This window comes from Stenella coeruleoalba, assembly GCF_951394435.1.
Source record: "Stenella coeruleoalba genome assembly, chromosome: 17".
NCBI classification, from domain to species: domain Eukaryota; kingdom Metazoa; phylum Chordata; class Mammalia; order Artiodactyla; family Delphinidae; genus Stenella; species Stenella coeruleoalba.
Window position 1 is genome coordinate 71,088,279 of NC_137163.1, and position 26,051 is coordinate 71,114,329.

Sequence of the window (26,051 nt, forward strand, 5' to 3'; positions counted from 1 at the left end):
TCCTGTGCTTCCTGGGTAATCCTACCCTGAATTCCTGAGATGCTTGTATAGACACTTTAGCCAAGAGGGAAACAGGTCGTTGGGTTTCTTTGCCTTGAGAGACAATGAGATGCCCCATGAATGTTCTGCCTCCTCTGTCTATAGGAGAGCCTTTAAAATGCTAAGTTCCCAAGCCAATGTTACAGTGATGCTATTCAGAAGTATATCTAGATGGTAGATGTTGTGGGAAAGGACAGTCTACCCTTTCCCACCCTGGAACATTCGCAATAGTCTTCCTGCCTCCAGAGTCTTGAGAGGGAGTAAGAGGAAATTAATAGCCAAAGCCAGCCCGTGGTGAAAGCTTACTGTGGTCCCTGAACTGTTGCGAGCTTTGTCCTTATGAACTTATTTAACCCTAATTCAGCTATGACCATCCCCATTTTACAGACGAGGAAACTAAGATACATCGCAATTATATAAATGACCCAGGATTACATAGTGAATGGCAGAACTGAGATTTAAAATGCAGGTCGTCTAACTCTAGAACCTACCTCCTGAGCACCTATACTCTGAAGATATTACATCTCCCTACTTAATAAAATTTCAATTAAAATGCAGTATGTTCATCTGCACAATAAAAGCTATCACTTCCTCCTTTATTAAACCATTTTACCCTTCCTCCTCCTTAGTAGGTTATTTGAATTCTCACCTGGATCTGTACTGAGGCATCCTGATGCTTTTGAAATCTATTTTACCTTTGAAAAGGGCAGAGAAGGACACAAATCTTGTCAGCAGTTTTCCAGACTATAGAACAATGAGGGAAAGAGGTAAAGGAAAAAGAGAGGGATTTTTAAAGGTGTTAATATCTACTGAGTGACTCTACAAATTGAAGTAAGATATTCAAGGCTGTATTAATTTCCTAGGACCACCATAACAAAGTACCGCAACCTGGGTGGCTTAAACAAAAAGAATGTATTGTCTCAAAGTTCTGGAGGCTAGAAGTCCAAACTCAAGATGTGGGCTGCATTGGTTTCTTCCGAGGGCCCTAAGGAAAGAGTCTGTTCCTGGCCTCTCCCCTTGGCCTTGAGATGGCCGTCTTCACATCATCTCTCATCTGTGTGTGTCTGTCTCTACGTCCAAATTTCCCCTTTGTGTCAGGCACCAGTGATACTGGATTAGAGCCCACCCTAAGGGCCTCATTCTAACTTAAAATGAGGGTCTCTATAAAGACCCTATCTCCAAATAAGGTCACATTTTGAAGTCCTGGCAGTCAGATTTCAACATATGAATTTGGAGGGACACGATTCAACCCATAAGAAAGGCCACAGAGCTACTAAGAGGTAAGGCTGGGATTCTAATTCGGATTCTTTGATGCCAGTAGACGTTCTATTCATTATCATGCTACTTTGCATTTAAAGACCCATAAGCAACTTCCGATACCAAGTTCTGGGGTACTCAGTAATTCACATGAGGCTCTAAACTGGTAAAAATAGGCAAAAGGTTTTCTTTCTGAAAGTAAACACCTTTAATTTCTGTCTCTCCAACATCCCTTCCTCACACTGGAAATAGCACCTCGTGTACCCTCCCCTGGGGAAATGACCCTCCCCATCATGTTCTGCTGGCTGGAGACCTCAGCACCACCTCCCACTGCCAGACAGAGGGTGAACTCAACTCTCACCAGCATCTCTTTCCCTTGGGTCTGAAGACTGTAAAGACCTGATCCCAGATTTCCCAAAGTTAATACTCCCCCCAAAAAAGAGAAGCCTGAAATCCGATACCCTGAGTACCAGCACATAAAAGCCAAGTAAAGAGACCTAGAGATGGAAAAACAGACAGAACAGACCAACAGATAGAGTGACTGAGGTCAGCTACACTTTCAGGCCCTGGTTTTATTTATCCTGAGACTAGATCTACCCCAGCCTGAGCATGGGTGTGTTATATGAGTCAAGAAATGATCCCTTTCTTTTCTTTTTCCCGAAGACAGTTTGAGGAGTCTTTTATTCACTTGTCCCCAAATAGCGGCTAGAAGTGAATAAATCCTGAATCTCATTTTTATATATGTAATTGCACCACAGAATTTATAACATATGAAGTACCGTGATATGAAGAAACATTTCAGAAGTAGAATTCATACAGTCCTATTTCAGAAACTAGTTTAACTGTTTGAAAGGTCATAAACTCTATGTTTTCCATTTGCACCATAATCATTTTGACTCATAATTTCACACAATAACCCCTAGAGCAAACCATCAAGATGGTTAATTCATTTTAAGTTGAAAAAGTGAAAATTAATAAAAGTAAATATGGGGGCTACTATCAAAGTGCTGCTACTAATGGATATGTTTTTCATCTCATCATTACAGATCATGTTTTAGACCAGAGACTCAAACTATTCTATATAACATTTAAAATAAACTGTATTGTGTTCTCTGGAATAAAAAAAATGTCAGAACCCATTTCCAAATACAATAAAACAACTGCTCATTTACATAAACATCTTTATTACTTAGTCATGTTTTTCTGTATTAATCTTGAGCTTATTTACCAGACTCATGCTTTAAAAGTTAGTTGGATAATCTGTATCTCAGCAAATAAAGTCAACAATGCGTTCTGGAGGAACAGCATCTGCCTCAGTAATGAAAAGAAAACCAACGGCTAGAAACACCAGCTTTAAAAAATTGAAAAGTTCAGATTTCAGGTGAGAAATTTTATATCTGCAATACAAGAACACTTTAAATTATATAAAGTGTCACACGTCTTCTCCCAGGAGTATTCCTCCTGCCAACGTCATATAAAGAAAAAGTTCATAAATCATATGTGCACACCGTGTACAAAGTGTTGTAAGAATATTTCACCTGCTTTGAAGCAACATTAATTCTAATGGTTGAGGGAAAAAAATAAGACATAGAGGACATCTGAACCTGATTTGAACCATTTGAACCTGATTTCTTATATTCTTGGAACTGTATAGACTGTCAGTGTTCAATAAATATTTATCCAGTGGCTACATTCAAATAATGGATCATCTTTACCAGAAACATATTCCAAGGTGCTATAGAATAAATATTACATAGACAATAGGTGAATATAGATACAGACAGATGTGGATATTGACACATATATAGATATGTAGCTGCAGATATCCGTATAGCTATAGAGACGTGGGCATAGACATACAAGGTTCTAGTTATTTATAGTCTTCTGCCTGCAGTAGACATCTGTTATTTCCATCTCTCCAGCATCCCTTTCCTCCCACTGGAAATAGCACCTCATTACCTTCCATTGGGGAATGGAGCCTCTCCTCCACTACATGTTCTGGTCAGCTGCAAATCACAGGACCTCCTCCCACAGCCAGACACATGGTGGATTCATAAAGTCTCACCAGCACCTCTTTCTCTGGGGTCTAAGAATTGTAAATATGTGATCCCAGATCTCCCAAAGGTAATGCTCCCTCTTCCCTAAAGAGAAGTCTGAGATTTTGAGCACAACACTCAAAAGCCATATGGAGAGCCTGAGAGATGGACAGACAGAGAGACAGACCTCGTGTGGCTTGAGCTCCATGGCATGCATCTGTTACACTTCCCAGACTGTAGCAAAAGATAGGAAAGGGAAGAGAGAGGTGATGTTTGCAAATGCCAAGAAGGAATTTGAGTCCTTATGTGAGGAAAAAAAGTTTTTCCCAAAATTTGGATTCAAGAGTCTTCTACAAAGCATGGAGGGTGTTAAACGTTGAAATGGGACACGACGAAAATTTTTTTAACCAGGAAGTCTTTAAATAAAAATACACTCTTCCTCAATCAGACTTTAGATAAAATAAGGAACAAGATGTGAAAACAGAACTTAGAACTGTAAGGATGGGATGGTCGGGGCAAAGCTAGATACACAGAGGTCCCACGATTCAGTACACTCTCTACGGAATTCTCCTAAAGCATGTGAAGATACAGGTGCAGCTAATTTAAAAATAAGATGAGTGACCATGTGGAGATCTACCTTGCAAAACACAGGAAGCAGAACTGCTTTCTAAAATAAAGAATCTCCAGCATTTGATGTTGGCTAGATATAAATAAGGAAGGAGAAAAGAACCGAGATAATTCACACAAAGTCTCGGGAGTAACACCAGTGACCAAATAATTCAGGAATGAACTCCCTTCTGGGAACCAGCTCCCCCCCAGAGGCTCCCTTAGCCTCTGAAAATAGCACTCTAATTGAGACCGTGGGCCTTCAGTGTAAGATTTAGAGATAATGCAACAATATGCTTGTGCCTCTGCCTTTTCTATCAAATGAAGCAACATAAAAAAAATAGTGTTCAGAGTTAAATTATTTTACATAGAGTTAAATCATTCTAACCCCCAACTCTCTAATGCTAAGTAGGGCAATCAAAATACAATTTAATTTTACCAATAATGGCTGTGGTTTGCTATAGCCTTCAAGAGTTAGACATATTAAAGGAACCTAGAGACACGTAACTCTAAAATGTTTAATTATAATATGTGTTATAATTGTCAAGGTTTAATGATTCATATTAAAAAAAAATGATGTGTCTGTTGCTTCATGGTTTTGAAAGGGAACCTTTTACTAAGTCCCTCTTCTGCCACGTCTATTGATTTATTCCCAGTACACTAGAGAAGAGGCCTTTAAACTGGTTCAGATGATTTTCAGGGGTAAAATCGCCCCTTAACAAACTCCCAGCTCTTCCTTCCAAGCACAACACGAAAATGACCAGAAAGAGCAGATTTACTTTGAGGGAGACAACAAAAATATCAGCATGCATAACATATTCATTTGTACCAGAAACTGACACTATTTCACATGATAAAGAGCTGCACTATCAAAAGTTGAGACATTCTCAGTAACCAAGAAGATTATTCAGGATAGAAATTTAAGACCCTTATCTATTCACAAGAAACACACTCTCGCCAATCCAGAAAACATTTTGTTATCCTTCAACTATAGAGGACAGGTAAATATCACTTTTTTTTTTTTTTTTTTTAAATATCACTTTTAAGGTCACGTATATTCTATAGGCTGGTATAACACACCATGGTCCTAGTTCCACTACTGTGTTTCAGACACTTTTTATTATTTATTTTTCTTTATTCTTTAAGATAAAAATATATAGAAAGACAAGGCAAAATGAAACGAATCCATTAGATTTAAAGAGGTGGTAAAAAAATACTTCCATCAAAGAGAGGACTAGAGTCTAAGTAGTTGTCATAAAATTGTTCCACATTGATAAGCTTTCTTTCTAAACAATTTTTAAATCCTCTTCTAAAACATATGCCATCAGAACCATTTTCAAATCTCCACTAAATTTTAATAATGCGCTTAAGTGTTTAAGAATACTTGGATGTTCTTAGGTAATTATTAGGATTTGAAGGAAGGTTTATCTTTGCTCTTAGGTCAAACAGAGACATATTTAAGCTCAAAATATGAATATGAAATGGTGATGGCTAGGAATCTGCAAGTAAGTTCTCTTTTGAAAAAACCTCATTGTCCCTGCCAGAGATGGCAGAAATTACACTACCTACCATTCCTGTTGGGCTGCTGCTACACACGGTCTGCCGGTACACAGTGGACCTTAGGAGAGCGACTGACAACACCTACCACTCCTGAAGCCACACACAGGACCTCACAGGTCCCAAGCCACCCATGAATCTATCCCCCAAAATTCCACAAGGACAAATGACTTCACAGCACAACTCTGAACACCTGCCTATGACAGTCTCATGAAAGCCAGTCTTGCTCCTTATAGAGTTTAACTAATGATAGAAAATGCAGCATAACAGGTCTTAAACAAGACAAAAGTCTATTACTATCTTAGGCAAAAAAAGTCCAGCAGTGGGCAGTTCAAGACTGGGTAGGTGGGGAATTCCCTGGTGGTCTGGTGGTTAGGACTCCGCACTTTCACTGCTGTGGGCCTGGGTTCAATCCCTAGTCAGGACACTAAGGTCCCGCAAGCTGTGTGGCATGGCCATAAATAAATAAAGTCTGAATTCTGAAAAGATATTTCAAAAAAAGAACTTAAACCCAATAACAACAAAAAAATAAACATTAAAAAAAAAAGACTGGTAGGTGGATCCCCCTTCTATCTTTTAGCTACTTATTTCCAGCACATGACTTTACCTCACAGTCCAAAAGTGCTGCTGCAGATCCAGCCCTCCTATCCACATTCTAGCCAGGAAGAAAGAAGAGAGTTTAAAACAAAGTTTGACCCTTACTCACAAGGATACTTTATGGAAGTTATATATATGACACTTCTGCTTACAACTTACTGGCCAAAACATAATCATTTGGCCACACCTATCAAGGAAGCCTTGGAAATGTAGTCTTTATTGAAGGTAGCCAAGGAAAATCAGGGGATTCTACTGCTAACTTAAAAGAAAAGAGCTAATACTGAGGGATGAATAGCAGCCTCTGTCTCTTTCCTCTCTTCTAAAACCCTTTAGAATTTAAAAAGTTAAAGGGAGGGTGCTATTACACAATCAGATATCAATAGCCAATGTAGAAAAGATAAACATGGAGAGAGATCATAAATACAATGATTTCAGTTTTCTCATTTGAGCATCACGATACACTGTGAAATTATATTTAAATAAACAAAAAAGTCTGTAAAAATTTATTATGACAGATACTTTACAAAAAAAAAATAATCCGTCAGGAGCAAAACCCCACTAAGTATATGTGAGTAGGATGGATTTCTAAAAATTGTATTCCCAGGAAATTATAAATTATGTCCCATTAGAAAAGACCCAACCACATCTAATGCTATAACCAAGAGCAAGACATTTCTACAAATTCTTTATTGAATTGTTGCTTAATATTAGAAATTACATTTCTGTGAAAATAAGTATATTTTAATTTTATCTGTTCGGCGATCAACTTAAGATCTGGGGCAGACAGCAACACTGAATTTACACAGTGACCAAAAACTGCATTTTTTTCCAGCCTTGCAGTTTGGCTTCATTAAAAAAAAGTCTCATCAGAAGTAAATCACTTCAGCAGAAATCTTTATGGCATACGATGTAGGTAAGATGGATAGTGCTGACGGTTTAGGAGAAAATTACTTTGCCAATCCAGGTATGTTCTCAAATTCAGAGTTTAAAAGCCAGAGAGCAAAATACACCAAATTATAAGCCAGAGCAAATAAATATTAAGACATTAATATGGCTGAAATATTAATACCCTCTAAGGTTAGGCTCTTTCAAGACAAAATTTCCACTGAATATTCCAAACTTGATTTATTTCCAGTCGATGTCCCACTAAGATATGACCTCTCCTAGCCTCCCTTCTACATCCCTAATCTTCAATCCAACAAATGAATGCTCTTAGACATAAAAATTTTTAAACTCATGGAAGGAGTTAATCTGGAAATTTTGATCAAGAAGAAATAACTTTTCTCGTGTGTGTGATCACTTCGGATTTCTCCACTTCAAAGAGGAGAAAACAACATTCACGGCAGCACCAGGAATATCCAAACTCAAGCCAAGTCAGGGTTAGTGCACGTCAAGTTCCTGCAAAACACTTTCAGAATAGGAGCGAACAAGCAAGAACCAGAAGCCACAGTAATCACTTTCTGAGCCCCTCTAAGCGAAGGAAGAAAATGGGAAGGGACCCAGCATTTGACACATGGCCCTCAAGAGCCAGAAAAACTGTGTCCAAAAGACCTAACTCGCTTTCTAGCTGAGGCAATACATTTTGTTTATACATTGCTGTTAATCAAAGAACACTTCTGGGTGACTGCTGCTAAAGTTGATTCCCTCACTCATTTACTCCTCCGACAAATAGCTACAATTTGAGCATTTACAATTCTAATCCCCTGAGAAACAGCATGAATGAAACACACCATCCTTACCTCCATGGAAATCACTCTGTGTGTGTGTGTGTCCGCCTGTGAGCGCATACTACAGAATCTTAGAGAGGAAATTGACATAAGCATTACAAATACTGTATAAAGGGAAAATATGGAAGCTAATTAATCCCTCAGAGGAGCGCCAGCCTGACTTGGTGGTGGTGGTGGAATAGGACAGGGGGAGAGGAGAGACTTCTCAACGCAAATGACATATAAACTGAGACCAGTGGGTGAATAGAAACAGAGAAAAAGAGAAGACAGTTTCAACGTGAATGCAGAGAAACAGTCTGAAATCAATTCATGGTTTGGTGATGCAACTGGTCAATAGAATTGTTTTCCCTAACTACTGATAACTGAATATTGAAGACATTATTTTCATTCAACAGATATTTTCCTGAACCCTTGATGTACCGAGCACAGTTCTGGGCAATGGGTGTGCATAGAAGCGAGAGGAGGAGATGGGACCCAAGATTCTGTCTCTAAAATGTTTCCTGTTGATTTTGGAAGTCAAATTAAAAACATTAAGCATTTATACAAGGATGAAAGCATTCCATTACTATGCATTAGAGTCACCGACTCACAGGGACACCATATCCCCCAAGAGGCGGGCACCTCTAGTGGTTATGAATACGGACTTGGGAGCCAGATTGCCTCGCTTCCAATTTTCACTCTGTCATTTATCAGTTATGTGAGCAACAGCGAGATAATTAACCTCTTTGGGATGCAGTTTCCCATCTGTAAAATGAGGGTAATAATAATCGTTCCTACCTCACGTGGTGGTTTGAGGATTAAATAAGTTAATACATGTAAAGCACTTAGAACAGTGTCTGCTCCATCGTAAGCAGTCAGTCAGGGTTGCATATTATTACAGCGAAAATTCCAGTATAATCATCCTGGAGTTCAATTCACTCTATGTTACTCTGAATAAAGAGCATTCTGTCAGTCTCGGGGCTTTTATATAACCTTAGACAAGTCACTTAAACATCATTAGCCCAAGTTTCCTCCTCTGCAAAGTGGGAGCAATAATACCAGCCTCACAAGACTGTCTTGAGGATTAAATGAAACAGCAGACTGAAGGGCCTGTAGGCTGCAAATTGCTATGCGACCGCTGCTTGTTGTTATTATCTAGATCTTTTTAACCCTCGTCCCCAAGTTGGTGTTTCTCTCCTTAGGAGGAAGACAAAAACGAACACACGTACAACTTTGACATAATGTCTCCTGCTTTCCAGATAGGAGAGAGCAGTTAAAAACGAACGCCTGCAAAGAAAGACCGGAAACTAACTTGACATCAATTTATAAATTCAAAAGCTGATATACCTTCAGGGATGAAGAGTAGAAGCAATACCTTTTTAGTGATAGTTTCTGCTTTCCACGAATGCTGCACTCTGTCTTACATGAGTGGACATCTGCGTTGTCCTTTCTTCAAGCAGCGTTTGGATAACTGAGAAATCAACACACCAGCAGCCCGTCACCTCCAAGTTTCATGTGAGCCCCACCTTGCTCCCCATCTGAGCGCTTTCTGTGTGTTGGTTTCCTAAGAGGTCTGCCACACCCACCTTTCCTCTGAGAAACACACTCCAAAGAGAGATGCTTGGAGGAGAGGAAAGGGTTGACCTGACAGGCCCGGGAACTGCCTTGGATTCACTTCACTGCCCCATATGGTCGTTGAACACTGACTGTGTGTCTGGCAATGTTTCTAGTCTCTGTGGAATGTGCCAAAATGAAGCTGATAGAACCCCAAGCCCAAGGGTCTCACAGACTCTAGTGGGAGAGATGTACAAAAACACAAATTACGCAAGTCAGAATTTGGAATCAGTGCTAAAAATAAAAGTGCAAATGAAGTATGGAGGCTCAGAGATCGTAGGGATTTAATCAGACTGGATCAGTGAGGATAGGGCATTAAAACTTGGTTCTGCCTTCCCAGAAGAGACAGCATCTCAGCGGAGATGTGAAGAACGAGTAGGTTTCTCAAGTGGGGAAAGGAATAGACAAGAACGCCAGGTTGAGGAAAAAGACTGAGTATATAGATGTGTGTAAGAACAGCTTGTGTCCCTAAAACAAGGAGAAGAACAAAGGGACTGGGACATGGGATCTGATGGGGACAAGAAGGAAGAAGGAAATTAAGGTGAACAAATGTTAGACCCAAGATAGAGAAAGCCATAGAGAGAGTCGTAAGAAGAAATTGGAATTTTCTGGGCAGATTTTGCCAATATTATTTTCTGGGCCAGTTTTGGAGCAGTTGTGTGGATAACCCACTCCTGGGTCTGCAGAGCTAAATCCCTCTACTCTGGACAAGAAGCACCAGGGATTCATTTCCTTCTAGAGAAGAACTGCCATCAGCAGGCAGGATACTATGAACTTACCAGCTTGTCCAACACCTGCAGGCGGGACGTGTCCAAATGCTGCAGTAAAGACACTGCAGGACTTGGGACCTGGAGAAAACATAAAAAAATCATACTGTTCACTCACTAGGGACAGTGTTACCACCTAGAAAACTGATGGTGTGAAGATACCTGGTCATTTAATTTCATGTTAACTGATAACGCTTGATTTCTCTGGAATATACACATATACATGTATGTATGTGTATTCATGTTTATAAGGGGGCCTGTGGCTACATTAGAGTGTGTTATTTCTTTCATTTCAGGTGAAGTCTCTGTATAAAATGGAAACAATTAATTTCAAATGCCTCAGTCTCCGAGGAGGAAAGCTGGCTTCCCCCGATCAGCCCCAAGGGGGGTGCTGGCTCCACTGTGGCATTTGACAGTTTTTACTGTTCTTTCCCTGCCTATTCCTACCCCCAAGAAGTTCTAGAATTTGCCTGTGATTTCCTGCCATCTCTTCCCCAGGATTCCTTCCCAGAGGAACACACAGAGAGTGGGGCAGAATGATAGGCGAGAAGCAGATTGCTGAACTGGCTCATTCCACAGCTGTCCTATTTTTTTTCAAGTAGTTTAGACAAGGGTAAAAGAAGGCAGTCACAAACTAAACACCCACACAGCTTTTTATAATCCTCTGTTCACACTCTCTTCAGAAGCAGGCGAAAATTAAGGTCCCAGTGATTTCGGTTGAGCCCGAGTCAGGCAGGCAGATGTTGCCTGATCAACGGTGTTTTGAGGATTCTGCTTTGAATTTAGAGCCGGAGAACAAGGCCTGCCTCTCCCAATCATCGATGTTCTTTTCAAGTTTGTCTAATTCATTTTTGAAATTTGGAGAGGAGGAATTATTTTCATGCCTGTTTTACTGACTGGAAAATCGTAGTCCTAGACGGTGGAGCCAATGATTGACAATTGGTATTCTTGGCACCCTTTCTATTTTGTCTAAGAAATTGGCACAGATCCAGAGGAGTGAGGACATCTGCCGGCCATAACTCACAACAAGATCAGTACATGTTTATTGAGCAGCTATTATTAGGAATCAGAAAGACACAAACCAGTATCTTTTAAAGCCGCTGTATTTGAGGAACTTTTATTCTAGATTAAGAAATAAAACACACATTTATGAAAATTTAAAAGCTAAATAACAATGTATGACTGAAAAATGCTCTCTAGGGCCATCTTTCAGGTGTTCCTAATCACTCAACGTGGAATGTTTCCGAACTCTCCACATGGTCCCTCTGCTAGCAATACGCCTCCAACGCAGAATGCCTCCACATTGACTCAGAGGGGTGGTCCCATGAAACAAAGCTGACCAGGGGGGGAAAGGTGTTCCCCATTTCTGGAAGTTTGGGGGCCACATTGCTAAGCGTCGTAATAGGGTCTTCACTCTGGTTCCACTTTACATCCCATAACTTCATTTCTGTATTCCTTTCCTACTGCTGCTATAACAAATTACCACCAACTAGCAGCTTGAAACAACACGGATTTATGATCTTGCCATTCGTTCTGGAGGTCAGAAGCCTGAAATGGGTTTCACTGGGTTAAAAATCAAGGTATCGGCCGGGCTGTGTTTCTTCCCGGAGGCTCTAGGCAGGAATCCATTTTCTTGCCTTTTCCAGCTTCTAGAAGCCACCTAGACTCCTTGCCTCGTGGTCCCCTTCCACCTTCAAAGCCAGCAACAAGGTCAAGTCTTTCTCACATTACATCACTCTGATACTGACTCTTCTGCCTCCTCTTCCACATTTGAGGACTCTTGAGATCACATGAGATTCACCTAGAAAGTCCAGGCTGATGTCTGCCTCTCAAGGTCAGCTGATTAGCAAACCTTAATTCTCAATTCCATTTGCAACCTTAACTCTGCCTTATGTAACCTAACAGCGCCACAGGTTCCAGGGATTAGAACACGGACATCTTTGAGGAGGCCATTACTCTGTCTCAGGAAATATTTTCTCCAATTTTCTCAGGCAAAGCCTTCTCTGAACAGTAATTCATTCCTACCACTTTTCATTCAACCAATATTTCTATCGCTATGGAGCAATAATTCTATTATATTTTGAGTAGACAATGATGAACAAAACAGACAAGACTTCTTCTCTGAGGGAGTCAAGTGGAAGGTCTAGAAATGAAACAACGAATCACATATGTAAAAGTAGGTCATAAGCCATGATGATGCTGTGTGAGTAGGAAGAACTGTGTGCACAGGAGAAGCTGAGGGGGAAGGGGTTGGAATGGAGGGCTCAGGAAACACTCTTCTGAGAAAGGGATGTTTAACCTGAGGCACAAGGGGAGTTAGTCAGGGGAAGGGAAAGAAGCAAGTGTGGCAGCCAAGCGGGGACAGAGGTTGGTGTGATCAAGGCACTGACAGCAGCAGTGGACCTGGCATGAGAGCGCCTGAGACACAGCCTTCTGGCTAAAACACAGCCAGACGCGTGAGCTGCAGCCAGACCTCGTGGAGGAGTTTGTTCCACTTTGTTCCAATGCAGTGGGACATCATTTTAGTGGTTCCAGTAGGAGACAAATGTAATCCGTTTTGCATTTGAAAAAACTCACTCTGGATGCTGTGTGAACAATGATTGGAGGAATCCAGAAAGGGAGCAAGAATTCCAGACAAGAAACGTTTGGGGAAAGGAGATGGAGACCGCACTGAAGAGAGAGGAAGAGACAGGAATGGTCTTTTAGGGCACGCTTATGAGAGAAATATAGATTTCTGGCCCATGTTAAGTATTCATTTGAAATGATATTGATACATTTGAAGGCAAACCTGTCTGCCCAGTTTATAATTTTCACCAGCGACGATCAACTGCTCAGATGTAGCCACAGGGGAGACAGATGGTTGGATTTATCCCGGTTTGGGGTTTGGCCAAGAAATATTGTGGATGGAAAATATGGTGGATGAAAACTGGGGCAAAGCAACTGAGGGCTTTTGCAAGGAAGTGATTATAATGATTTACCACTGAATCCTCACGGGATCAGAAGGCAAGGAGAAAATGGGGAGGAAAATAGGCGGTAGAAATCTATGGAATGATGCCATCAGGGTATATTTCAACAAGTGAATTAGGAGGAGGTTGACGGGAGAAAATGGGCTGTTTCGTTTTGTTATTTTATATGTAGTGTCCTTCCTGATTATGGCAACATCCAGGATGTGACTATGGGAGGGAGATGGAAAGCAGGAACGAGTCAGTAAAGATGGGTGGTCCAGGAACTGAGAGTTCAGTGAGCGGAAGAGGTCATCTCTGTGGCTGTCTGTGTGATCCAGAGCTCGTGATAAACAAGGAGCTGGTTACCTAGGGATTATTGGCAGACCACACACTGAGAAGAGACAGGTGGTTTTACCAGATGGTATAGGATTCAAAGTAATAGGATGGAGTTGGATTTTTATAAGGTGGAGCAGAAATACTGGCCAGAGTTGGCAGTGGGGATCGAGAAGGGCACTGACTCCACACCTCAGCCCTGAGTTACTGTATTTTGAGAAAATAAGCAATGAACCTCTCGTAAGAAAACCACATCTTTATGGAACAGCTGGGTGCCAATTAAGGATCCAGGAGGTGGAAGCAGCATTCAGATAAGAGTTTGGGAATATAGGGGAGATTCCTGAGTGTGGATAAGAACTCCTGAAGGCAGATGGTAAGACTTGGGGATAAGAAGGGAGAGAGGATTGGATTAGACCAGAGGAAGAAAAAGGATATGACTGAATGATAAGGTTTTTCTGTTTATATACTTTCTTCCCCACTAGAGAGTGAGTGTTTAAAGACCAAGGACTTTGTCTTATTTCTTTCTATATTTTAGAATAATACTCGAAATATCGGGTGCTCAGGAAATGTCTGTTGAGAGAGTAAGGCATGATTGCTAAATGGCAATTACAGAGTATAACTTTGATGCTATTCAGAGGAAATAATCCTATGGCTTAGAAAAGCTATGCAGACAGTGCATATGTACTGCATGATTTTGAGCAACAACGCATCTAAGTGAAACAGCATGAGAATAACTTTTGAGGGAAGAATATCTGGAAGTAAAAAGAAGTATTCTATGGTCATCTAAGACCTGGGTTAAGAAGCAAAGTTCTTCAACACGTAAGTGGAAATTTCCACGTATTTGATGAAAGAGGAAAAACGGGACACTCAGCAAATGCGAAATCTATTTATTTCCTTTTCCATCTTGGAAAGGCTGGATATAATTCTGATTTATTTCAGCGTCACTTCCCAGATCGTCAGACAGTTTGTGCAGAAGTGGGTTTTCTCCACCACTGATGGAGTACAACGCGGACAACTCCTCCCTGTCTTAGGCTGTAGGCTTCTCTGCCCCATAAGACCTAACAGGACATTTTGCTCATGAAGATAGCTTCACAGTGACTGGCTGGCCTCAGGGATGGGTCACTCAAGAGATAAAACAGAACATGTCATTTGCTAGGTTAGTACAAAGAAATTAGTGCCAACGGATAATTTGGCAAAGTGTTCAATGTTGTGGAGATTACAAAAGGGATTAGCATCAGCAGTGCGACCTGCAGCCACGTGTCCCTGTGCCCACAGATCTGTGCAGGTTCTTCCAGAACCACAAAGGAAGACAGGTTGCATCTCCCCTCAGTGAGTTTGCACTCCACTGTGGGAGGAAACAAATGAGAACAACAAGCTCTTAGATACTGAAATAAAGGGAGTGGGTATGGGCTACAGTGGAAAAAAAGTCAAAACTCAAGAATCAAAAGAACTGAGTGCTGGTCTTGCTATCACGTTAGGTCTTTGAACTTGGTCTTGACCAACACAAACTATTTCAACTTCAAAATGAAGTGGTTGCATGGAATGATTTCCAAGTTCCCTTAGAGTTCTAAACTTCTATTAGTTTGAATGTATACTAACAAAGACATTTCTTAGGAATGTTTAGAGAAGCAGGGGTTATCAGAGCTAGGTGGGTTGGTGGAGGTCTTCCCGTTTGTGAAGAAGAGGATCTGGTTAGAGGGAGAGTTTCGTGTGGGCGGTCATGCATGAGCGAAGGCTTGAAGCCAAGAAACCTCACGCACAGAAAAATATGGAGACATTTGTGTCTGAAGAGATGCACGCAGCCTGAGAAGTTGTGGGAACACATTAGTAAGGGGAAAAGAGTGGCTTGCCTAGTAACTAATTCTGCAGGTGTGATTTCGAGCTGTAGTTGATTTTTGAAGCGATTCGGAGCCACTGTTGATTTCTGAGAAAGGAAGTGACTGATGGAAGGAAGAAAGGAAGTGGAAGAAGCCGCTGAGGATGAGAAAAGCAAGGGCCCTTGGGGAAGCCCTGGGACAGGAGAGAGAATCCTCCCCTCCTACCCCCTGCCCTGTGTGACCTTGTGTCCCCTGTCTCTCACCTCCTGCAGCTTGGCGACCTTCCTGGGGGAATAAACAGGCTGGGGAGTGCCTGTGCCCAAGGGCACAGGCTAGAATTCGAGTTTCCTGCCACCTGGACCAGAGCTCTTTTCCAGTAAAGCCTGCCCCCTGTCACTTCCCTCACGGAGGCTCTTTCCCCCTTTGTTTCCACGTCTCCGAGAATAGAACGTGTCTACATTTCATGGGTGCTGCATCCTAAGTGATCCAAATAAAGGGTTGGGAAAACGGGTGCACATCACAGCTGATAAGTGTCGCGTGTCGCCGGAAATAATAGAAGGAGAGAAGCAGGAGAGGGCCCCTCTTCCCTCTCTCCCTAACAGAAATCTAACGGGGCTTCGGGGAAGGAGGAGGGTGAAGTCGCCGTGCTGTGCTCCATTAGCATTCTAGCCACACACTGTCCCATCAGGGGCAATGCTTCCCGCACACACACGTGTTCAGGATATCAGTGTGATGGATCTGAGCAAGGGCCCCTCCAAACACAGTGACCATCTGCTAGGCAAAACATAGGGGTCTGACAAGCAGAAGCCATTCAGGCCCGTTGTTGGGCCACATTATTACAGATTTGACAAGGGTAATGAGGGGCTGTCATTAACCTTACATGACAGGTGCCACAATGACACGCTAAAGCAAGGACAAAGAAGCCCAACTCAGTAAAAAGGCACCTACTTCTCATTTAACCCTGGAATTATGTGATGCCATTATTCCTGACGGAGGCTGGCAGGCCTGGGGTTAATTTCCATTTCTGTGTCTGCTTGTTCTCGTTTTAAAATGTACTCCTCGTATGGCTGAGGCAACTGTTGGGAAGGCGCTGCATTATTTATCACAACACACTGAGTTAGACGCAAAGAACAGAAAGGAGCTACTGGCAAAAAAGAAACAAATAGATTCCACGAGCCCTGGCGAGGGCCGGAAATAAGGCTGCTACACTCTGCCTGTGATAGTTAAGGTAACTCTCACCTGTGCATGACATTTCTTGGAATCTTCTGCTGGACTTTTACCAGACTTAAAGGAGTAGGAAATAGGAATAGATCATTACTATGGCTTTTCAGGCCGTGGACAAACCTGGGGTTGGGGGGTGCGGGAGTTAAGATAATAGTTTTGACCATTAAAACACTTAATTTTAGAATCTAACCTTCGGGATCTTACTGTTGGAAATATCCTTAAGAGCATCCCGTGCTTTTGTTTTATTTTACAGAAGGGGAAGCCAAAATCATGAGATGACCAGGTCCTCCCAGCCTCACAAACCCCCGAAGCTGAAGAGGTGACGGCCAAACAGCCCCCATGCTGTCCTGCTTTCCAGAGTCATGCCTCGTCCCAGCTTCCTCTTTGACCATTCAGCTTTCATTACCAAAAGGAAAATCTTCTTCATTTGATTATTTTGATTATTTAAATCTCCTCTGAAAAGCATGCCGGCACGCGTGGAGTTTGCCATGCTACTGTTCGTGAGAGTTCTGTTTCATAATTCGGGAAGAAGGTTCTGCATAATTTGGCCACTCAAAGCGTTTCTCTCCTTGGTGCATTCTGTCTGCCTGACGCCAGGGAGCCACAAAAGTCATGACAGCCAATCAGGATGCTTTATTTTAAGTTCAGAAACTGTAATCAAGATGGCCCAAGCCATGAAGCAAAAAAAAAAAAAAAAATTTAGTAGAAAATAGAAAGTTCTGGTTTGGGTAAAAGATCTTATTGCTTTAGGTACCACCTGCCTAAATGACACCAAACCAAGGCAGTTCCAGAGTCTGTAACAGTCAAAAGACTCCAAATACCTAGCTATGTTGGTCTAAAATTCAATCTCTCCCTTCTGTCACGTGTCCAAACTAGAAAGATGGATAATTTAATTTTTATGAAAGGTACCCAACTTTTATATGGCTCAAACCTGAGCCAATGCCATCAGGTGGGCCTGTGCCTGCGACCGAGGGGTCTGCGGTCCTGCTCTGTCACTCAGCTAGCATGAGATACCAGGAAATTACTAAATTTCTCTTGGTTCAATTCCCCCAGCTGCGGAGTGAGGAGATTAGATGTGATACCGTCAAAGGTCAAAACTAGTTCTGTTTTGGCCAAACACTTCCAAGTCCACAGCAGAGAAAAGGTTTCTGCTGTTCTTCCAGAACGTTCCAGCAGCTCCTTCTGAATATAATCAACTCAATACGTGGATGAGTTTGGGTGATTTGGGAACTAGGAACAAAAGAAAATGAAAAGAATAAAAACCATCCCATCCCCCTGGGATTCATGTGCATCTCACATAAAAGCATAAAGGCTCCAGAAAGTTCATAAATGGACCAAGTTAGGCAAACGCACGGGCGGTGGGAGTGGACGGTTGTAGAACTGGCACCCTTTGGCTGAGGTAGGACTGGAGTGGAGGCAAAAAGGAGAAGTGGGCGCAGTGCTAGAGTACAGGGTATTCCTCTGTAAAGCCACCTCATACTCTACTATCTGCCACACAGGGCTCAATAAATCAGTGAGTGAATGTATGGAAATGTGAGTGTGAGAAACACAGAGACCATTAAAACACGAACCTTCTATCTTTCTAGATCCCAAACTTCATGATAGCAGAGTATCAACTCTTTTTCAAAAAATTACCAGTTAAAAGTAGAAAGATGTTTGGGAAAAGCCAAGAGAAAGGAAAAATCCAAAATGGGCCAATCTTGACATCAAGAAAGGAAAATATTTAGATTTGACCTTGAAAGTTTGCTGCTGTGTTAATACACTTTTTAGCTAGATTGGTGGTGATGTCTTGGTAAGATCTTTGGCTCGGTTAATTATCATAGTTACTGAGTCCTCATAATTTCCCTGTGTGGAATCCTGACACACAACTGCAATTTAAAAATCAAAAGGAAAGAGTTTAAAAACACTGTGAATTTAAAATCAGAGCACTTGTAAGATGTACTGGTTATAGTTAAAAGTGTTCATTTTTACTACAAAGAACACCTATTTTTACTCTTAATTCATAATTTTTAAAGAGTTAAAGCAAAGAAGTGGCAATTTTAGAAGGTACTAGAATAAAATCTCATATAGAAAACCAAACCAGCTGAGTGTAATTTTTATCTTCTATACAGGTGTATAAATGTCCAAAATTTGTTTTCCTGACCTAAACTGCTAATTTAAAAGTGTTACCTGACAGCCTGTAACACAGAGTATTTTAACAGTTTTCCAAATAACATACTTGTAAATAAAAATTATAATGCACTAGGACAATATTATAATGAAATTTAGCTAACACACTTAAAAATGTACACATATATACTACACAATAAAGCTTACATATTCCAATTGTATGTGTGTTACCTATACACCTAATGTTTATATACCTAATGTATATGAACAATACATTAACTATCTTTTCACTATATTCCGTATGTTAAATGGGACAAACATTATTCTCAGAATTTGAGAGTGTCAAGTGAAAACAAATCTGGACTTATGTAAGGAGAAATGACTATTGCAACAGGGAGAATGCTCCAACCTTAGGACCTACAGGCTTCTCAAAGTTAGGCAGAAAGGGTTTTTTTTTATGAGGAGTGAATAAGGCCAGAAAGAACTGGGTGTCAGGAAGTGGGATACGTAGGTGGCACGATTAGAGAATTGAGCAGGAAATGTCTCTGTGATCAGCCAATTTTCAGGATGGGTCATTAGGAGGGGCTGCTCCGCATTTCCAATGCTTGTTTAAGCTCAAGGGCAGGCCAAGCTCTAGGGGCTTGTAGAGAGGGGAGAAGCCTGGCTAAAGTTTGATCAAGTTGACAAGTATTTTGTCCAGATTGATCAGTGGGGACAAATCCTTAGCTAATCATTTATAAGATAAAGAATAGGTATTTGGAAGATCTACGTTGGTCTTTGTCATAGAGAAACAATGAGATCATCCCTTCGCTTATCTAAGTCTTATGAAGGAGGAGGATTCTTTGCAGCAACCTCAGGAATGCAAAAAGATAGAGACATTTCTTTTTCTTTTCTTCTCTTTTTTTTTAAAATTTTTTCATTGTGGTAAATACACATAACATGAAATTTACCATCTTAAACATTTTTATGTGTACGGTTCAGTCGTGTTAAGTACATTCAAATTATTGTGCAACCAATTTCCAAAACTCTTTTCATCTGTTGAAACTGAAATTTTATACCCATTGAACAATAACTCCCAGTACCTCCCTCCCCCAGCCCCTGGAAGCCATCATTCTACTTTCTGTCTATAAATTTGACTACTATAGGTACTTGAATAAGTGGAATTATACGGTATTTGTTTTTTTATAACTGGCTTATTTAACCTAGCATGATGTTCTCAAGATTTATCCATGATGTAGCATGTGTCACAAATCCTTACTAGTTAAAGCTTGAATAATGATCCATTATACGTATATACCACTTTCTGTTTATACCTTCATCCATTAATGGACATTTGAGTTGCATCCCCCTTTTGACTACGGTGAATAATGCTGCTATGAACATGGGTGTATACAATAAATATTTCTTAGAGACTGTACTTTCAATTCTCTTGGATGTATACCCAGAAGTGAAATTCCTGAATCATACGGTAATTCTATTTTTAACTTTTTGAGGAACTGCCATACCATTTCTCATAATGGCTGCACCATTTTACTTTCTCATCAGCAGTGCACCAGGGTTCTACTAAAGAAAAACAGAGCCTGCTAACAGTTAAAGTGGTAAAAATATATTTTATTTGGGAGCTATCACAATGGGGGAAAAAGAGACCTCAGTACAGAACTGGGCTTAATTCTAAATACAATAGGTACAAGTGGGGATTCACAGCCAAGGAGCAGGGTGGGGTCAGTAAATGGAAAATTACTAAGAGGAAACAGCAGGACAAAGGGAGATTCTGGCCAAACTGACTCGACACGGTTCTTGCTGAAAGCTGGCCAGGGTTTTCAGATATCACCTGGGAAATCACGGGGGTTAAGAAATTTGATCAGATATTGAGGGTGATCAGATATCAAGGGTGGGAGATTCCAACTTAACTGATTTAACAGGATTCTTGCTAAAACTGGACAGTGCAGAGATAAACACAGAAACTCAAAAGCTGAAGCCTAGTTGAGTAGAGGCTTCAGAGGAGGCTGATTTCAGTCAAGGAGAGGCTCTTTGTCAGTTTCAATTTCTCCACATCTTCACCAACACTTGTTATTTTCTGGGGTTTGAAAGCTGCCATCCTAATGGGTGTGAGGTGGTATCTCATCATGGTTTAGATTTCCATTTCCCTAATGATCAGTGATGTTGAGCATCTTTTCTGGCGCTTGATGGCTATTTCTATATCTTCTTTGGAGAAATATCTACTCAAGCCCTTAGTCCATTCTTTTTTTGTTTTGCGGTATGCGGGCCTCTCACTGTTGTGGCCTCTCCCGTTGCAGAGCACAGGCTCTGGACGCGCAGGCTCAGCGGCCATGGCTCACGGGCCCAGCCGCTCCGCCGCACGTGAGATCTTCCCGGACTGGGGCACGAACCCGTGTCCCCTGCATCGGCAGGCAGACTCTCAACCACTGCGCCACCAGGGAAGCCCTGTATCTTCTCCTCGATTGATCCTTTGATCATTATGTGTGTCCCTCCGCATCTCTTGTAACAGTCTTTATTTTAAAGTCTCTTTTATCGGATACGAGTATTGCTACTCCAGCTTTCTTTTGATTTCCATTTGCATGTAATATGTTTCTCCATCCCTTCACTTTCAGTCTGTATGTGTCCCTAGGTCTGAAGTGGGTCCCTTGTAGACAGCATATATATGGGTCTTGTTTTTGTATCCATTTAGCTAGTCTGTGTCTTTCCATTGGGACATTTAATCCATTTACATTCAAGGTTATTATCGATATGTATGTTCCTATTACCATCTTCTTAATTGTTTTGGGTTTGTTTTTGTGGGTCTTTTTCTTCTCTTGTGTTTTCCACCTAGAAAAGTTTCTTTAGCATTTGTTGTAGAGCTGGTTTGGTGGTGCTGAATTCCCTTAGCTTTTGCTTGTCTGAAATGCTTTTGATTTCTCTGTTGACTCTGAATGAAATCCTTTCTGGGTACAGTAATCTTGGCTGTAGGTTTTTCTCTTTCATCACTTTAAGTATACCCTGCCACTCCCTTCTGGCCGGCAGAGTTTCTGCTGAAAAATCAGCTCATAAACTTATGGGGATTCCTTTGCTATGTTATTTTTGTTTTTCCCTTGCTGCTTTTAATATTTTTTCTTTGAATTTAATTTTTGGTAGTTTGATTAATGTGTGTCTTGGTGTGTTTTTCCTAGGGTTTATCCTGTATGGGACTCTGTGCTTCCTGGACTTGGGTGACTACTTCCTTTCCCACGTTAGGGAAGTTTTCGACTATAATCTTTTCAAATATTTTCTCAGACCCTTTCTTTTTCTCTTCTTCTTCTGGGGCCCCTATAATTCGAATGTTGGTGCGTTTAGTGTCGTCCCGAGGTCTCTGAGATTGTCCTCAATTCTTTTCATTCTTTTTTCTGCTCCTTGGCAGTTATTTCCACCATTTTGTCTTCCAGGTCACTTATCCGTTCCTCTGCCTCAGTTATTTTGTTATTGATTCCTTCCAGTGTGCATTTCAGTTATTGTGTTGTTCAGCTCTGTTTGCTTGTTCTTTAGTTCTTCTAGATCCTTGTTAAACATTTCTTGTATTTTCTCAATCCGTGCATCCATTCTATTTCCAAGATTCTGGATCATCTTTACTATCATCACTCTGAATTCTTTTTCAGGTAGATTGCCTATTTCTTCTTCATTTATTTAGTCTTGTAGGTTTTTACCTTGCTCCTTCATTTGTGACATTTTTTTTGCCGTCTCATTTTTTTTTTTTTTATGAGTGGGATTGTGTTCTTGTCTTACTGGTTGTGTGGCCTGAGGCTTCCAACACTGGAATTTGTAGGCTGTTGGGTAGAGCTGGGTCTTGGTGCTGAGATGAAGACCTCTGTGAGACCTCACTCCAGTGAATATTCCCTGGGGTCTGAGGTTCTCTGTTAGTCCAGTGGTTCTGACACAGAGCTCCCACCGCAGGAGCTTCAGCCCGACCCCCGGCAGTTCATTTGGGGGTCACTCCTGTCTCCTTGGGTGTCAGGGTCCCCCACCAGCAGCCGACAGACACCCTAGTTGTGGGGAGACACTAACTCGGCGTCTTCCCACGCCACCATGTTGATTCCCAACTGGGATTTCTTAACTATTGCTGCTTTCTAGGAGCAAGGGACTGAGGTAAAGTTTGACATTGTCAAGAATAATGCTCATTCTTAACTGTTATCATCAATTATCATGGGAAAAGATGTAGCAGAGAATCTTCAACCCCTAACTATAACCTTAACATTCAAAGAGCAGAGTGACATGGTCCATTGTAGTCCAACATGAAGAATCCAGGAGAGCATGCAGGAGGGTTCCCCTGATATCCAGTTCAAGCCCCTGTGCAATCCAATCAGAGGACATGGTCAAGAACTGGGCAAGTAGTTGGGAGTCTAGGAAAGCATGTGATTCATATGGCTCAACAACAAACCAGAGAAGAACCACATGGGCAGGAAAAGCAAGGAGCACCTGGAAACAAGAAGTCACGAGATAGGCAAGATCTAGGCCGAAAGCCAGGAAGTCACAAAAATTTGAGAGCAAAGAAAGGCTGGTGATGTGGGACATTGTCCTATGGATGGAAACAAGATGAGTAAACCAAAGGAGAGGTCCCTAAATCTCAGTCAGTTCATGTTTGAAGCAGAGACCCAGAGAATCTCCAGGAGGTAGATAAACCATGAAGTCATCTCTTAAGTCCCATCATCAAACAGATGCCCAAATACTTTCTTATTTTTCTATAATATATTTTAAAATATTTAATTTTTCATCTAGAAATTTCAGTAATACATAAACATGACTTTTTTAAAAGTTAGGGAGTACTACAGATACTGTAAAAAGTAAATCATTTTCCCCTCTCCAATCCACTTCCCCTTATGTAGACTCAATCACTAGTAATAGATTCTTGTGCATCCTTTCAGAAAAATTTGAATGCACATATCAGTATTTCCAAAAGGATATATTTTATATATTACCTTGCATCTTATTTTGTTTATTTAATAATATTTCTTGGAGAATTTTTCTTCATCGTCATATTTGAATCTCCCTCATTGTTTTAACAGATTTGAATCTCCTCACAGTATTCCACTGGGTTTATCGTATTTAATCAATTACCTATTGATCAACAATTACATTGTACCCATTCTTTTGTTATTGCAAAAGTACTGCTAACTTATACATATATTCTTAGGAACACATGAAAATATGTCTGTATAATAAATTCTTAGAAATGGAATTTTCTTGTCAAAAACACGTAGATTTAAAATTTGGATAATACCAAATCATCCTCAAAAAACTTTATACCAATTTGCAGTTCCACTAAAAGTGTATGAGTGATTATTGATTATTGTGTCTATACAGTGTAGTATCAAAATATTTGATCCTTGCAAACTCTTTGTAATAAGCATCTCCTAGATTTATTTCATTATGAGTGAGGTAATGTCTCTTTTATATTTATAAAATAACCATATTACTCTCTATTAACTATATTCTGCCCATTTTAAAATTAGGTTTTTTATTATTGATTTGAAGGATTATTACATATTAAGAAAGTTAAAAGTCCTGTATCTTACATATCACAAATATATTTCGCAGTGTGACTTTGTTTACAGCATTTGTTTAATAAATTTGTTTTTAATTTTATGTAATTGTTATTTTATGTTTTAAAACTAACAGCATTTAAGTTTTTATTGTTTTTAGAAAGAAAAACCTTTCCCTTTCCATTATTAAGAAAAATGTTTTTCCAAATTTTTAATCTACCTAGTATTGATTTTAGAGTAAGGGATGAGGCAGCAATTCAAGTTATTTTTTTTCAAATGGATAATTGATTATCTCACACCATTTATTTAATGGTCCAAATTTTTCCTATTTCTGCTTCTATCACATGTCCAGGAGCCATGTATATACCTAGCACTGAGCAGCTCTTCCAATACAATGATGAATAGAATCAATGCTAGTGAGCATTTGCCTTATTCCTGATTTTAAAGGAAATGCTCTTATTTGGGTACCATCAAAAACGATGTCTGCCAACCGAACTTTTTTAAAAGGTCAGAAGATCTGAACAACTATTTCACCAAAGAAGATAGATGAATGGCAAATAAGCACATGAAAAGCTTATCAACATCACAGGTAGTCAAGAAAACACGAATTAACACAAAATAAAATACTACTATACCCACTAGAATGGCAAATAACCATTTTACAAATTTGTTACAGGATTCTGTGGAACACTTAGCTCCTGTTATTATTTTATTATTCTTGAACTTATGCTGAAGACAAGAGAGATCCAGTAGAGGTTTTGGCTGAGATGCAACATGGCCATACTTGTCTCTCAAAAAGATAATCATGGCAGCAATGTGAAGGGGACTGGAGTGAAATAATCTTAGAGGTGCAGAGGCCCCAGAGAAGAAAGTTATTAGAAACAGTCCGGAGAAAGGAAAGCTTGAACCATGGCAGTAAGAAGTGAGGGAACAAATTAAAAAGTCATTACTAAGACAAAAATTGATAGAGTCTGGTTTATGATTAAATGTAGGATACCAGGATTCCAGAATTAACCTATTGGTAGCACTGTCCTAAAAATCAGATATTGAAATCTGATTTCAAAGTGGCAAAATTGTATAAATTGTATAACTCTCACATGAGGGAAAATATTAATGAGGTATAGTTCCAATCAATCTTGAAAATTCTTAAAAGATAATCTTGAAGGTTTTTTGTTTTGCTTCATTTAATCAAATATTCAGATAAACATAATTAAGTCTATTGACTTTTTTTCCATGTGTAGTACGTATCACACAATACACTTACAATACAAAATAAACACACCGGCTCAGGAAAAAAAATGCATGAAGAAAAGGAAATTACAGGAAACAATTTTTTAGTTTAAACAGATATGTCAGTTATGTGCAGATACCCTAAAAATGGAATAGAAATTTCATACATTTTGAACAGGAAGACTGGGTTCGTTTAATATGTTTAGCATATCTTGGTAAATTGAAAAATATATAAAATGGCTCTCCACATGCGCTTAGTGTTTTAGCCTAAAACACTAAAATCTGGAGGGAAGGGGAGACTTCCGTATCTAAAGAAAATAGGCCTATAGGGACAAGAAGAACTGAATTTGGATACAAAAACCTCCTTGGGACTGATGCTTATCTTTTCTGAATTTCAGTTTCTGCTTATAAGTGAGAATTATAGTCCCCCGCTTCCAACACACATACAGGATTTTTGTGAAAAACAAGCAAGTTAAAAATTGTGAAAGCATTTTGAAAATAGTGAAGCAAGAATGGCATACGAAGCACTTCTCCAAAAGCGATGGCACCTGTGCGTGCCCCTTCTGACTTCAGACTAGCAATAGACTGGCTCTTGGCATTGGATTTAAATGGATCTCCTCACTTTAAAAGAAGAACCATCACGGCTGGTTCAATCTTATTTCCTAAGGACTTAAAAAAATTTTTTTTATCCTGTAAAATCGTGA

The 26,051-nt window shown here is 40.2% G+C and overlaps 1 long non-coding RNA gene across 1 annotated transcript in view; it reads right to left on the bottom strand.

The window, feature by feature from the left end:
• Window positions 1-7,383: 7,383 nt before the first annotated feature.
• Window positions 7,384-26,051, bottom strand: part of LOC307176275 — a 195,992-nt gene continuing 177,324 nt past the window's right edge. The window contains exons 4-5 of the long non-coding RNA XR_013824688.1: window positions 10,192-10,260; window positions 7,384-9,269 (exon numbers count right to left, since the gene is read on the bottom strand). This is a non-coding gene — a long non-coding RNA (uncharacterized lncRNA). The remainder of the gene's footprint in view (window positions 9,270-10,191; window positions 10,261-26,051) is intronic.